This window comes from Pogona vitticeps, chromosome 4, assembly GCF_051106095.1.
Source record: "Pogona vitticeps strain Pit_001003342236 chromosome 4, PviZW2.1, whole genome shotgun sequence".
In the NCBI taxonomy this organism is placed as follows: Eukaryota; Metazoa; Chordata; class Lepidosauria; order Squamata; family Agamidae; genus Pogona; species Pogona vitticeps.
In genome coordinates, this window is record NC_135786.1 from 164,717,686 (window position 1) to 164,733,115 (window position 15,430).

The 15,430-nt window shown below is 39.1% G+C and overlaps 1 protein-coding gene across 2 annotated transcripts in view; it reads left to right on the top strand.

Annotated features, from left to right (window-relative positions):
• Window positions 1-15,430, top strand: part of RNF182 (ring finger protein 182) — a 203,573-nt gene that overhangs the window by 165,443 nt on the left and 22,700 nt on the right. Inside the window, exon 1 of one of the 2 annotated variants that reach the window (XM_020798605.3) lies at window positions 9,756-15,353. The exons of the other annotated variant lie outside the window; for it this stretch is intronic. The gene's annotated coding sequence lies outside the window, so the exon portion shown is untranslated. Of the gene's footprint in view, window positions 1-9,755; window positions 15,354-15,430 lie in introns of those variants that run through there. 2 annotated transcript variants of the gene reach the window in all.

The following is a 15,430-nucleotide window of genomic DNA, read 5'->3' on the forward strand; positions in this document are numbered from 1 at the left end:
CCTACTCTAATGTGACTTGTTATGCTAAGCAGCAGGATTTCAGCCATTTGTTTAAGAAGATCATCAATAAAGATGGGCTTTTTGTGTTTTTAAAAAAGATCAGAACTATGATAAAAGCTCTGTTTTGTTTATTTCATGTTATTCCACTGATTGCTGAGAACCTCTAAAAAGACAGCAATGATTTGTGTATAAGAAAGAGATGTACACAATAGTTTGGGGTTTCTTTCATGCTCCCTCTTTTGTGTAACCTTTCTTTTACACTTTATCTGTGTAATTGCCTTGGGAAAATTTTCATCTAAAAGCATTGTGAGGCCTGCTCTTAGCACCCAATCACAATGTCTGGGAGGAGATGGAATTTCCAATCTGTAAAATGGCCTGGAAAACAATGAGGAATGCTCTTTGTGTCAGTCATTTCCTGTGGAATTACTATGTGCTACTAAGCTTCTGGCACTCTCCATCTTGGATAGTTTCCTTTTTTTTTTTTAGTCTTTGATTTTTTGGGAATCCCTCAAATCTGTTTGGATTATTTTTTTTTCTGCTCCCAGGCACCTTACATATGCCAGTATTCCTCCTTTAGACTGTTTTTTAAAAATCCTTCCTGATTTCTTTGGGGATTTGTCATTTCCTTGTATTATTTTGCAGCTGCCTGCTGTATTCAAAGAAGAGGCATCCAGTGGTGGTGGTGGTGGTGGGAGAAATCTCCCTATATTCTAGGAGTTTTTATTAGAAGAGCCTTAACTGTATTTTTTCTCTCTCTTCATTTTCTTGCTGTTTTTACCGTGGACAGGTGTTTTCCTTGTTCGATTGTTTTTAAAAAAAGAATTATTATTTGGTTAATTTACTTCGTTTAATTTTGTTTAAAGTGTATATTTTAGGAGGGTTGGGACCATTTTGGGTTTTTTTTATGTGAGGGGGTGTGGGCCAGAGGGGCTAACATTGTAAATGTTCCACTATGTCATTGGTCTTTCTGGAATTTCTTTTTGTTGTTCTTGTTGTTCTGTTATTGGTGGTTGTTTTGGTGAGTGGGTGTCTCAGTGTGCTAGGCAGTGACTGCCTGACCGGTTGGCTGCTTCCTTTTCTTTTTTCTGTTTTACTGCTCAAGCCCATAGGGTCCCTGGTGGTGCTGTGCAGGTGACACTGTCCTCTTACAGTTCACAAAAAAATTATTTAAAAAAAATTAATGATTAGGCTGGCAGAGATACTTACCAATCCCTTACTCAAAAAGACTAAACAGCGGTAGTGAAAATAAGGAACTTTAGAATGAAAGTTAGTGGCTGACGTCATTAAGTGGCAAAAATAACAAATGAATGAGTATAGTTTCAGTGTGAAAGGAGAAGCAAGATTCCTGAGTAGGTGCTTTTGAAAATAGAGTGGGTGTCCTTGTAGATTAACATTTGTTTTTGAAAAAGAGAAGTAATCACAACAGAAAAAAGACTTGAGCACATAATTTATCACGGCTCATGTATGAGTTAGAAAGCTTCATCTAACTATAAGGCAGAAAGCAAATTGTATTCATTGATGTAAAGATATACCTTCTGGCATTCTATCCTTCTTTCTAAATAAGATTTTAAAAAATCACAAGGTTTTATAGCTGTATAGTTTCATGATTGTGTTCCAGTTAATATGTCAAAGTACCAGAGAACTTTTAGAATATTGGGAGTTATTATGGGTATCCTCTATAATAAGCTTTCTGTTCCCTTAATCCAACCCTAGGTGGCAACAGCAAGCTTCATGCTTTTACCATAATAGACTTAATACTGTATGTGTTTTAAAAACTGGAGCTGGCTTTTTCATGTTTTCCAGAAATTCCTGTACATTTCAGGAAAATATGGTCTGCAGTTTTAGTGAATTATGAGCTTGCAATTCCGGAAGCTTCTGGTAGATGGTAACAGATTCTGGTTAGGTTCAAAGGCACTTAAGAGATTATCATACAGTATACCGCAACCATGTGCAGTTCCCTTCCCCCATATACCATAGCAATTATGAGGGTGGCTACATGATTGTGAACAATAGTTTTTAGATAATACGTGTGTAGGTGTTACAAAATGAAATTGCATGATTGAATCTGTAGTTCTCCAACTCTAAAGTGTCAACACGAGTGTTCACATTTTAGTTAATATTTAGACATTGTTTTGCTGATACCAAAGGCCAGCTGAGAAGTTAGTAAGAATATTGGTGCTTTAGGGTTTACAGTTAGAGAATGCTGAACCTAGACCAGAAACTGCAGCCCAATTGTTACAGTTTAATTTCAAGGTCCCCAAAGTACTTAATTACCATTAGAGTTATGACTCTTAAAAGAACTATGCAGTTGTGGTGGAAAGCAAACAAAGATGCTTTCAGCTTTAATTATGAGCTGTGTCTGATGTTTATTCGGTCTTAATAGACTAACAGAGCAGGAGATATATGCCAGTGCTTGAATCACGTGATAACTATGGTTTGCACACCCAATTTGTAACAGTTATTCCTCAAAAGGGGTGAAATTATCCCTCACTGAGTTAGAGCCACCTGAGTTACAGCCACCTAAATAAAGTAACTGGTTAATAATAGTAATAATAGTAATGGTGTGCTGTCAAGTCAATTCTGACTTATGGCGACCCTTGTGAGGGGTTTTCTAAGGAGAGAGTATTCAGAAGTGGTTTACCATTCCATTCTTCTGGGGACATTCTGGGACTGGGCAGCTTTCCCAAGGCCACACAGGCTTGCTCTTCTGGAATGCTCTTCTGAGGAATTGATTGCCACCATCTGCCTCCATAGCCAGATACCTAACACACTGAGCTATCCAGCCAACTGGAAACTAGTTATGTGTATCTAATTACCGTACCTAATTGCTCTCACATTCTGCTCTGGAATTAAATTTAAGCCTATGTAAGCTCCCTCTGTGAATTCTTCTTCTTGGTATTACATTGGCAGCTTCGATTAAGTAATCATATATCTACCCACAGTGCAAAATCCAGTTTTGATATGATAAGTTAAGCATATCATATCAATGTCAATGAGGTAGTTAAATGAAAGTTTTATTTCCTCATATAAATGCTTGATACTAGCCACATTGGCCACAATGTGCAGATTTTATAGGGACAGCTTTGTCATAAATACTTGCATCATTAAGGATTTAAACACAGCTCCAATATTTTTTTAAAAAAAATTGTATGAATGTGTGTATGGGGAGGTGTAGGCATGACTGTATATGTGTGCAAATAAATATAAAAAAGCTGGCTGCTATTTTAGGGGGATTTATAATTTTCTGCCAACTGGCTAGACAGCTTAGTGATGTAGGTATCTGCCTGCAGAGCCAGAGGTTTGATTTTCCTCTGTGCATCTAGGAGAAGAGCCAACCTGTGTAAATGGCATGTGGGTATTATTATGAGTTTGTGCTACACAAATTATACAAAGCTGTGGATTTTCCACCTGCATCAATAAACATATAGAATGCTTCAAACTTGAGTGAAAGTGAATAGAGGTGGAAGAAAACATGGCTATGATGAAAGGAAAGAAAGGAAGACACCCAAGAAGAGGGAGCAAGGCAAACAACAAAGGTCCAAACTTTACTTTAGAGGTCTCCCATCATTATAACTGTCATGTTTCTGTCCCAGGCATAAGATTCAGACATACTTTTGTATCTAAGGGTCAGATTTTACATTAAGGTGAGTGCTTATTTTCTTCTCTGACAATGGTTCCCCTCCAGGCACGCAAATCTTTTGGTGCTATGGTCCTGAAACAATAAACATGCAAACAAAGCCATATTATCTCCTAGTTGATGAATTGCAAAACAAAAGCAAGCCTATTTGCTAAATGTATATAAACAGAGTGGTTGTTGTGGGTTTTTGGGCTCTTTGGCCGTGTTCTGAAGGTTGTTCTTCCTAACGTTTCGCCAGTCTCGGTGGCCGGCATCTTCAGAGGACAACACTCTATGCTCTGGTGTAGTTGGCTTGGGAGTGCAGTATTTATGGCTGTGAGATAGGCTTTTGTCTTTTTCTGTAGATGGGTGATTAGTGAGTCTTGTTGTGGGTGTATTGTTGTGCTAAGGAGAAGGGATTATCTGTCACTGTGGTTGATGGGTGTCATTAGCTGGTCTTTTGTGTGTAGTGATCACCTGTCCTTGTGGCTGGGTAGAGCACTATCTCACAGCCATAAATACTGCACTCCCAAGCCAACTACACCAGAGCACAGAGTGCTGTCCTCTGAAGATGCTGGCCACAGAGACTGGCGAAACGTTAGGAAGAACAACCTTCAGAACACGGCCAAAGAGCCCAAAAAACCCACAACAACCATTAGATCCTGGCCATGAAAGCCTTTGCGGATATGTATATATAAACAGATTTTCCTCTTAATGGTGCAGTGCTTCTATGTGCATAATCATTGTCTTGCCCAGTGAGAGCCTGACATATCAGATCTGCAAACAAGGCTGTGCTTATCTCCCAAATAACAATCACAAAAACAAAAAGAAAGCAGTGAATATGAAAATCCAGCTGTAACACTAAAATGCAGTTAAAGAGTTCCATCTTCTACTGATGGATTATCTGTAATGTTTAAAAGTTTAACAGACCAAAAAAGAAAAAGGAGCAAATATTGTATGTGTATTGCAGATATATGAATAACTTTGTGTTGAGCCAGTGAGCCCTACTACCATAGGGACGACACAACAGTGCTTGGGCTTCAAAGACGTATCACAGATACACATAAAAACTTCTCCTCTAGCACCATTTCTCCAGAGATGTAGCTATGGTGGGTTTCTTAATGGTGAAAGGGAGAGGGGTTTCTAGAAATTTGGCTATTGCTTTTAATTAGAAGAGTATAAGGCAAAACAAAGGGGGGAAAAACCAACAACAACACAGAAACATGAAGAGATCAACCAAGTCTCATCAACATCTTCCCTGGTTTTGTAACCTTGTATGATAAGATCACTCTAGAAGCATTTAAAGTAGAAAAAGTATACTGTATTTATTTACAGTTACCAACTGTAGTTAACAACAGTCAGCAGAAGAAAAGAGGGGAAAGGGTTTTTCAGCATGCAGGAGGCCCTGCATGCTTGATACTTAGAGGATGGTCAGCAGAAGAAAGATGGGTCATCAACAAAACAACAGAAGCATAAAAACAAACAGAAAGGGGGTGGGGGGGCTTGTCTCAAATGCCAGCAAAAGGCAGGAAAAGAAATTTGCAAGTCAGGTTAGTGGCAAAGGACAATCACAAAGCCACCTCCCATTGATACCCAGTTTTAGTGCATGCAAGATTGCTATTATCCCAGCATTATCTCCCTGCCCAGGGACCTGAAGAAGCTTAGTAATTTCCTAAGTTTTCACCTAGCTTCTTGAAATGGCAGTCCTATGTATAAGCAAATAAATAAATTAAGCAAATTAGTTAAAGAGTACAATTAACACAATAAAAAATGGAATTGAATGAAATTATTTTCTTACTATTCATCAGCTAAGAAAAGCATACAATATTTTGTTTCATATGACCTCTGTATCTTACAAGTTAGAATAATTCTTCTTAAACATCTCACAGGTTTCAATAATAATATAAAAATATTTTTGGATTCAGAACCTTCTTTGATTATCAAGTTAAAATTTATCTGTATCCTTAATGCTGCTTACAACATGATATAAAAGAGCTGTACATGCAATCCCTGGCCAAGTAATAAACATGGAAAAATGAGTAAGAAGCATATACTTTTCTAGCCCAAACAGTTTCTAGAGTATTGAAGACAGCAAACTTATTTCGAGATCACGGATATGACCTATACAACTAGATAGGAAGTCAGAACAAAATGACACAAGCCCGAAACGGAATGAAACAAAATTGAACAGCATCTGATATGTATCTTACCTGAATATTAAAGTATTGAAATAAGAAGAAAGCTAGAAAGAAATATATCAAAACTTTGACAGTATTGTATTATTAGTAATCATAAAATGGAATTATTAAAGACTATAGGCTATTTATTTACCATTTTAGGCAATAAAATGGTATTATTAAAGACTATAGGCTATTAAAGACTATTTCTAATCCTAATTAGAGTAAATTTATAAGATCAACGGGAGTTACATTAGTTACATTAACATACCCATTCATTCAATGTGCCTACTCTGATTCGGACTAAGATTAGGATTTAGCACTGTGACGTACACCCTGTGTCCTTTGTTTATTTTCTCTTAAACACAAGTCCACCCTCTGGATGCTTGTCCTCATTTCACGCTGCCACCAGGCATTATTCCCTCAATACCAAATAGAGAAATCTAAGACACATGCTGCCAATACAATAGATTTACTGATAATATAGATATTATGCAAATCACAGGAAAAATCACAGATGTTTAGAATTATTCATTAAATATCATTTGCTTTCACTTGGGTTTGTAGGTGTTCTTATTTACTTTTACAATATTCTTTGACTATCTACTTATTCTCTATGCATTTGAACTCTTTCCTATTCTTTCAAACCTTCCAACTTTCCAATCTCTGTCATAGCTTTCTCAATTCAATCTCCTAACTCACTCTCTTCAATTCCCTATCTCCAAAACCACTTTTCTCCAACTCTCTTCCCTAACTGTCTGCCTAACTGTCTAACTGTCCTTTTTGTTCCGCCCCTCCTGTCTTCTCATTGGCTCCTCCCCTTGAGCTTCCAATGATGGACAGGTGTGATGTGGGGGTTTCGCTACAAGCACAATGAAAACAAGACAAGCATTTGAGGGTTTTTTTTTTTTTGAGTTTTGTTTCCAAAAGAAGAGCAAAGATTAAAAGAACATGAGAAATCAAATTAGGCAACAAAGAGGAATATTAAGCTTGATCAAGGAAAGCATGAGTGAGAAACAGTTACAGAAAAGAAGTAAAGATGACAAGAATGCTAGAAATATTCTCTGGTTAATATAATGCTAACAATGAAGCTAACACATGAGTAAATATCTGGAGACCCTTTGTTTCAGGCTCGCAGCTACACATTCTGCTCCTGTTTGACATGTAAGGACTAACGCAAGTGTAAAAAAAAAGCATCTCAAAATGAATGTACAAGACCAGTTGTACCACTGAGCAATTAGTACTCTTTATCTGAGCAAAGAACAAGAAGGCACATTTTTAATCTCTCTGTCAGGAACCAACATCAGTCCAGACAACCTTCAAATCTCTGTAGATGCTGGATGTGCTAAGGACAGAGGGATAATAAAAGAGATGCATGGGCTTGGCACCAGACAGAGATAGCTCCATGATAAATTTAGGTTCATAATATATTAAACTGCAGCTTGTATTATATTTAGAAAGTTTTCCATGCCATTCTCGAGGGGAAAGGCCCACGTAACTCAATGTTCAATTGACATAAATAATAAAAAGTGATATGACATCATTTCAATTTCCCTACATTTCGCAGGGAAGAGATAGTCTCGTAACATTATTATCTAACCTATATCAAAGTCTTGATTAACATTGTGCAACTTTCTTCGCAGATCACTACATTGTTTTCTTGAAGCCATAATATGGGGGGAGGGGAACCAATGTCGGGAGCGGGGAGATAAAGGTCATATTCTCAGTTATTGCTGATGGAGTTGCTAATTGGATTTTGTTTAACTAAAGTTTAGTCTAACAAGTAGTATCAATATACAAGGGTACGTGAAGCTTGTCCTTCATCATTTTTAAAAAATTATGAATAAAAGTAAATACTAGCCAGGAATATTTGAGCAAGGGTTCATTCAGAACACATGCATTTTATGACAAATCCTGGAAATTTTACTTTTTCTATTATAACTCCTTGATTCTGTCAGCATCCTAGTGGCCGTAAGCAGATTATATGGAGTTCTTCCAATTTAGTTTGACACCTGGGTTTGTTACTAAAAGAAGTTTGGTTGGCTTGACAGATGACTTTGTAAGAAGTGAGAAACACAGTTGGGATGTAAATCTGTTGATATTCTGTGATTTTTCAGCAGCTTTTGATCTCACTTTGAATAGAGAGGCACAGTGGTATGATGGTCAGTCATACTCGTATCTGCAGAATCTATTTCAGAAAGTAGTATGGGGGCATTTTTGCTAAATTCATTGGCATTTGAACTGTAGGATCTCACGAGGATCCATCCTGTCTTCTGAGCTTTATTATCTTTATTCTTTATTATCGATATGCAACCAACAGATAAGATCTTTAGAAGATTTGGTGAAATATGCCATCGACTGACACAACACAGTTTCACCTTGCTATCTGTTGAGGCAATACAGGTATTGAACAGGATTTTTTCAAGTCAGTAATGGATCAGGTGAATAAACAGAAACAGAATTCTGACAAAGTAGGCCTTTTTGACAGGTGGTTTTCATATCCAGGGATGGGTCTGGAAGCTTCTTCTATATGAAAAAAGCAAGTCTCTCATTTAATGATACTCCTTGATCCAGCATTGCCACTTGAAGCTCAGGAAGCCCCAGTATTTAGGATTATCATTTAGGAGCACCATTAAGTTCGGCTGATTTGCTAACTGCAATTGCTCCTGCTCAGGGAAAGTTCAGTTACAGTGGTTCATGACCAGGTAACTTCCTGATTGAATTATTATCAGGTGTTGTGTATGAGGCTGTTCTAGAAGATAATTCCAAAACTAGGGAAGGACTTGGCAGCCAGAATTGTAACCAGTGAAACCATTTTTTACCAATTCTGAAAATGCAGTACTAGCTGTTTGTTTGCTTTTGAGTCCAACTGAAGACATTTGTGCTTTTATAAAGGCCTAAATCAGTTGCTACCCAAGTTTTTGTAGAAGTGCTTCTGCCTATATCATTCCACCTTTCTCACTCAGCCAATGGTTTAAGATTAACAATGAGGTTCTTTTCTAAATATCCTGCAGTGAGGATGAGAGGGCCTTCTTTGTTAGCACCCAGCTTTGGAACAACCTTCCCCTTGCGGTGTGCCTGGAACCAGCAATAGAATTGTTTTGGTGCAGGGTCAAAACTGTTCTGTTTGCACAGGCATTATAGTTGCTTAGTTTTTTTTTCTGTTTTAATCTATTTGCTGCTTTTCTTTGTTTTTATTATGAGATGTTTTCTGTGATTGTGGTGATTGGCCCTGTCACTCCTGCCACTCAAGCTCAAGAGCTTATTTGCATGATCCTATGAGAGAGCTCTCTGCTCCTTTGATAACCCAACCCACTATAAATATTTCAGTGGTGAAATTCTGTTCATATCCCTTATCAAATACCCCCATCATTTTAGAAACCCTCACACAGTCTCCCTTTCTGAGTCTTGGAACCTCTTTTTTGTTTCAGTAGAGGTCCCATAGACCCTTTTCCAGACAGCCAGAGGATTGTGATGATTCACATCTACGGGTCTACATTTAATAGTTCTATGAATGCTGTTGTTATAACTTTTAAGGAACTGTGGTAATACATCCACACACCAGTAGGTAATTGTGATGTTCACCTCTAAGAAGCTCCTACTTTCTGTCCCCTCACAAAGGTTCCAGTCTTTGTTTCCCTCACTGCCACCAGTGAGGTTTAAAAGTTCTGGTTTGTTTTTTGCAAAAATTTCCAAAGTGCCTGCCTGCCTTCCCTGCCCTGCCCTGCCTGCCTGCCTTCCCATAAACGTGATGTGAAGCAAGAAGTTGTTGGCAGAAGGTTTAGTAATCCCAGTCTAGACAAACTGGTGGGAATTTACCAGTTCTTTTTTTCCCCAGGAATCATAGGCATTCCTCTTCCAGTTCTGTAATGTGCCACAGATAGGCACTGATAGGATGGAAATGGCCACTCTTTTTACTGCACTTTTGTAACCTTGATGGCATGTGCAAAGGGAGGGTAAACACATTATGGGATTAAAATCTACATAAATTAATCTACTAGAAAAGATACTCTGTAATTTCAAACTCTTAACTGATGGATGTGTACAAGAATATGCCTGCTGAAAAAGAACGGATGTCAGAAGGGTGAACAAATTCATTTGTTTGCTCATATAATTAATTGTGCTTACTCATCAGCAGCTGTTGCTAGAAACTGTTGTTGTTTGTGAAGGGGAGGGAAATAAAATCCCTGAATAAGTACTCTAGCACAGGGTGATTGTTTGGTTTTTTGTTTTGTTTAGTAATATGGAGTAACTAAAGATGAAGAATTTGTCATCTGGTGTATCCTGATAAAATGCACAGTTAAGGTATTTCTGTCTTCAAGTATCCAGAGTGTACACTCTATTGATATGAATATGGTCAGCCTTTAATATACTGAAAACATAGCATAATATCCTGGTATAGTCAGGGTGAAGTGAAAACAGTAGTTGTTAATAGTTGTGTGAATATGGAACCAATTGGTTTAACCTGGATTAATCTGAACAGAGTAAATCTTACCTATGTAATCACAAGGATTCTGGTATCAAGAACCGTTGATATTTAGTTCAAGTGCGTATATAAATCTCAGAGATGCATTGTAATTATCCCTGAATGTATTATGGAGATATCATATAGGATGTATATGCCAAAGATATCACTGATTTGTCAGTTGTATATTATTATCAGTAATTCTGACGGTTTTTGAGAAGTGTAGGGAGATAATTACTGAATAATTAATCCAACAGAAGCATAGTCAAATGAAACCAACAAGGGTATGAGCTGCATCTCCGGAGGCAAACTTAAGCCTATAAAATTGAGAGCAGAATAAATTAGAGAAGGTGCCCTGCAAGAGTATATAGGAAATAAGCAACAAGGGAAAGCAGTATCTCATTTCAAACTCTATAGCAGAAGCACCTCATTTACATTATAATTAATGATTTATTAGACGCTACTCTAATAAAGATGTGAGAAAAAATTTTCCCTGAATGAGTAAAATATCTACATACAAACTGTGAGCTGTTCTGAAAGAAATGGGTGTGGTTGCCCTAATGTAATAACTGTACTGTGGACAAGAAGCTAATGTTAGGACAAAATATGGAGAGACAGAATGGTTTCCTGTAGGCTAGACAAGAGTGCATTTTGTCTCCTTCTCTGTTCGGCCTGGAGGCAGACCATATCATATGGAAAGTCAGACTAGAATTAGATGAAGGAGGAGTGAACTTTGGTTGAAGAACCAGCAATAATGTAAGATATGCAGAGGATACCCTCTTATTGGCAGAAAGCAGCAATGACCTAAAGTGAAACAAGAAAGTGGCAAAACAGAACTACAGTTTGTGAGGGTTCGATGTGACGATCCCAGGATTCTTTCCTTTCCCCAATAAGTTCACCAGACACCATTTGCATTGGTAATGATGGAACATTTATTTTTGGACTGACAAATAAACCATTGTCTTGAACTGGCATATAGTCTCTTTCTCCTTCCTCCAATGTGGTGGGAAGGGGCTTCCAATCTTCTAAAACGAAGGAGTTACCAAAATTAGAATCCCATGGTCCTGGCAGCTCTGATGGCGACCATTCCTTCATCGTCCTTCCTGTCAGTAGAGGCAACAGGGGCACAGACTTGTCTCCAAGGAAATCCTCCCACTTGAGATATCCCCCGGGTTCCAGCGCCTCCCAGGCCTTATCCAGTCTACCATCTTCATCGTCTCCCATGCTCGCCATTCACTCTCTCCCTTCTCTCTTGTTCTACTCTTTCTCTTTCTTCTCTTAACTTCTTCCTCCACTCCCTAGCTTCTGCTTCTCCCCAATAAGATGGTCTGAGAGGAATCATCACCCTTCTCCTGCCTCTTCCCTAGGCACCGTCAGTCTCTTCCATTTCTGAGTCCAAGTATCTTGCAAGCAGATCCATTCCCAACATGGAGGTAATGTGTCTCCTCTTTCTATCACTTCTCCTTCCCTCACTTCTATCTCCTCCCTCTCTCTACTTCCTTTTCCCACCTCTTTTAACTGCTCTTCCTTTACTCCTATCCCCCTCAAGCCCTGGGATAATTCCTCCTCTTCTGCCCGCTAGAGGGACTCTGGGGCTTTCTCTGGAGTCATCCGGAGTCCATATTCCCCTCCTTTCTCTGTCTTGTTAGTGGGAATGGATGGCGCTCCAGCGAGCGGTGACTCAAACTCACCTCCTGGCTCACACAGTTGAACAAAACTCATGACTACAGAAGATGGCAAAACTCATGACTACAGAAGAGCTGCACAACCTTAATGTTAACAATGTAGAAACTGAAATATTTAGAGAATTTGCATACTTGGGTTCAGTCATCAGTCCCAATGGAGATTCAGTGAAGAAATCAGAAGACCTGGGACTAGGAAGGGCAACAATGAAGGAACATGAAAAGATCAAGTGTAAGGATGTATCACTGGAGATCAATGCCAATATAATCATATTGCTGTATTTCTGATCATCATGTATCTTGTGAAAGCTGGATATTACATAAAGAAAGCTGACAGGAAAAAAATGATTTTTTTGAAATGTGTAGCTCGAGGAGAGCTGTGCAGATACCTCAAGTGGGTTCTAGATCAAAGTAAGTCTGAATTATCTCTGGAAGCAAAAATGTTGAAACTGAAGCTGTCCTACTTTGGACAAAATAGAAATGAAATAAACAATGTAATTGGAAGCAGGCGATGGAGAAGCTGTATTCTTACACTCAAAACAAGACCAGAAGCAGATTGTGGTATTCAACATTAGAGTTCAGCTGGAGAAAAAAAACCCTAAAAGAATCATAGTTCCAAAATACATTCTGAACAGATTTCCTGATTAATTTAAAGTCCACATAAAAAACCAGTTGTACACTACTAAACTCAATTGACTGTGACCCAGAAAAACTATGGAGTGAAACCAGAGAGATTATCAGGGGAAAAAGAAAATGCCTGTAGTTTTAAAAAAGATAATAAGCTAGATGGATGATGGAAGAAACATATAATTGCAAAGGACAGGTGGCAAGCAAAAGTAAAAAGTGAGAGAAGTAGGATCATAACCCTGAGCTCAGTTTTTCAGCAACTGTCACATAGAGACAAAGAGAACAACCTGTGCAAAGAAACAAAGAACAACAAAAATGGAAATACCTAAGATCTCTTCCATAAGATCCAAGAAATCAAAAGGAAATTCAAGCTTAATTTAGGAATGCTGAATAACCAACAAGGAAGCATGCTATCTGGCCAGGAGAAAATAAAGAGAAGATATATTGAAGACCTATACATAAGGGACAAAAGAATGACAGACTCCTTTGAAAAGGAATCATGTAACAAAGAGCCTCTAGTTCCAGCAAGTGAAAGGAAAGCTGCTCTGAGAGTACTAGGAAGAAATAAATCATAGTGTATAGATGGAATGGCAAGAGAACTGTTTCAAGCCAAGCCATAGAGACTGAATCTGTCAAAATCCCAAAGAAGAATATGCAAAAAATATAGAAAACAAAATAGACTAGAAACATTTTATTCATTCTAGTTGCTTAAAAAAGGTGATGCCAAGGAACGCAGTAACTGTAAGATTATTCCTTTTATTTCCCATGCAAGTAAAGTGATGCCTAACATGTTGCAACAAAGGCTTTTACCTTATATGGAGCAAGAGATGCCAGATGTTCAAGCTGGATTCTGGAAAGGAAGAGACACTCGAGATCATATTGCAAATATCTGCTGGCTACTGGAGAGCACACAAAAAATTCAGAAGAAAATCAGTCTATGCCTTATAGACGATAACAAAGCTTTCAGCTGTGTAGATGAGAAACTATGGGTTATTCCAAAAGAAATGCATGTGCCACAGAGCTTGATTGTTCCGAGTAGACATGGTCTAGAGGGGCAGGGTAAAAATCCAATAAATAAATAAATAAGTAAATAAAAATAAATACATAACTTGCATTGTGGAGAAGAAGCTTCTGTTTGGACAGAATATAGAGAGACAAAATAGTTTCCTATAGGCAAAGATGTCAGACAAGGGAGCATTTATCCCTTAATCTGTTCAATTGATGTGCAGAACATGTCATACAGAAAGTAAGACTAGATTCAGATGAAGGAGGAGTGAAAGTTGGTGAAAGAAACATCAATACTGTACCTGAAATGACTTCTGATTAAAGTGAAAGAAGAAAGTGGCAAAGCAGGACTGCACTTGAATGTTAAGAAGACAACAATTAAGACTACAGAAGACCTACAAAAATTTAATATTGAGAATAAAGAAACTGAAATAGAGATTATGTAAACCTTGGTTAAATCATCAATCCAAATGGAGATTGCAGCCAAAAAATCAGAAGACTGAGACTAGGAAGGGCAGCAATTAATAAATAAGAAAAGATAATCAAGTCTAAGGATGTGTCACTGGAGACAAAGGCCAAGATCATCCATCCTCTTGTATTTCTGATCACCATGTATGGGTGTGAAAACTGGACAGGAAAGAAAGCTGACAGGGGGCAAATGATTTATTTGAAGTATGGTGCTGGATGAGAGCTTTGCAGAGACCCTGGGTTGCCAGGAAGACAAACAAGGAGGTCCTAGATCAAATCAAGTGTGAACCATCTCTGGAGGCAGTTTACAGTTTATTGTTGCATCACTGGAGGCAAAAATGTTGAAACTGAGGCTGTCCTACTTTGGGAACATCTTGAGAAGGCAAGATCCTCTGGAAAAGACAATAATGCTGGCAAAGGGGGAAGGCAGCAGAAAAATACCACATATGAGATGGATTGACTCCCTAAACTAAGTCTTGAGTTGACAAGAATTGAGTGGAGTGGCTGAGAAGAGGACATGTTAGAGCTCACTCATTCACAGGATCATCATAAGTCGGAGATGACTTGACAGCATATAAGAACAACAGCATATATCCTTGCTTATTATGCAGGGTTATTGTAATGACCTGCGCACACAAGTGTTAAAAACAATAAAGACAGGTACAAACGCATACTGAGGTAACCAACAGTGCTGCATTACAGGAGGCCGTTTGGTCCATAGGAGGATGCCCCTAATCATTTCCGTCTGCATTACTGGGGTGTGACCTTCTATTTAAACTTGCCAGAAAAAAAACAAGGGCTTCTGTCTGGTTGGGCAACAAGTCCCATCCTCCCTTGCCATGGGGCAGCATCTGAAGGTGGGACGAGGGCCCCCTCCTTTCAGGACGGTTGCTTTCAGAGACCTCGAGGAAGGAGGGTTGAAAAATGAATTATCCAGGTCCTCAAAGCCCTTAAGAGGCAGGAGGGGAGGACTCGGATGAAAGCTACCGTTAGGTGAGGCAGCACCACCCGCCTTTTCTCCCTCGCTCGGGCTGAGGATTGGCTGAGGCAGAGCCGCGGGAGGGCGAATATTCCTCAATGAATGTGGAGGCCCCTCCTCGACATCATCGCTGGCGGTGGCACAGCCGCCAGTTTCTATAGCGACGGCACTGATCCTGCGCTCCTCGCGGTAGTAGCGAAGCTGCTGCAGCTCAGAAAGAGAGCGAGCGAGCGAGAGAGGGGCGAGCGGCGTTTCCACAAGAAATCTCGCCTGCCTTGCTTGATTGCCTGCCCGCCTGCCAGCCCGGGTTGCCGGGCTACAGCACCCGGACAAGGTACAGTCTGAGGCGAATTGTGCCCTTCACCGCGTCCCCCATCCCGTCCTCTCACCCCTCCCCCTCACACGCGCGCG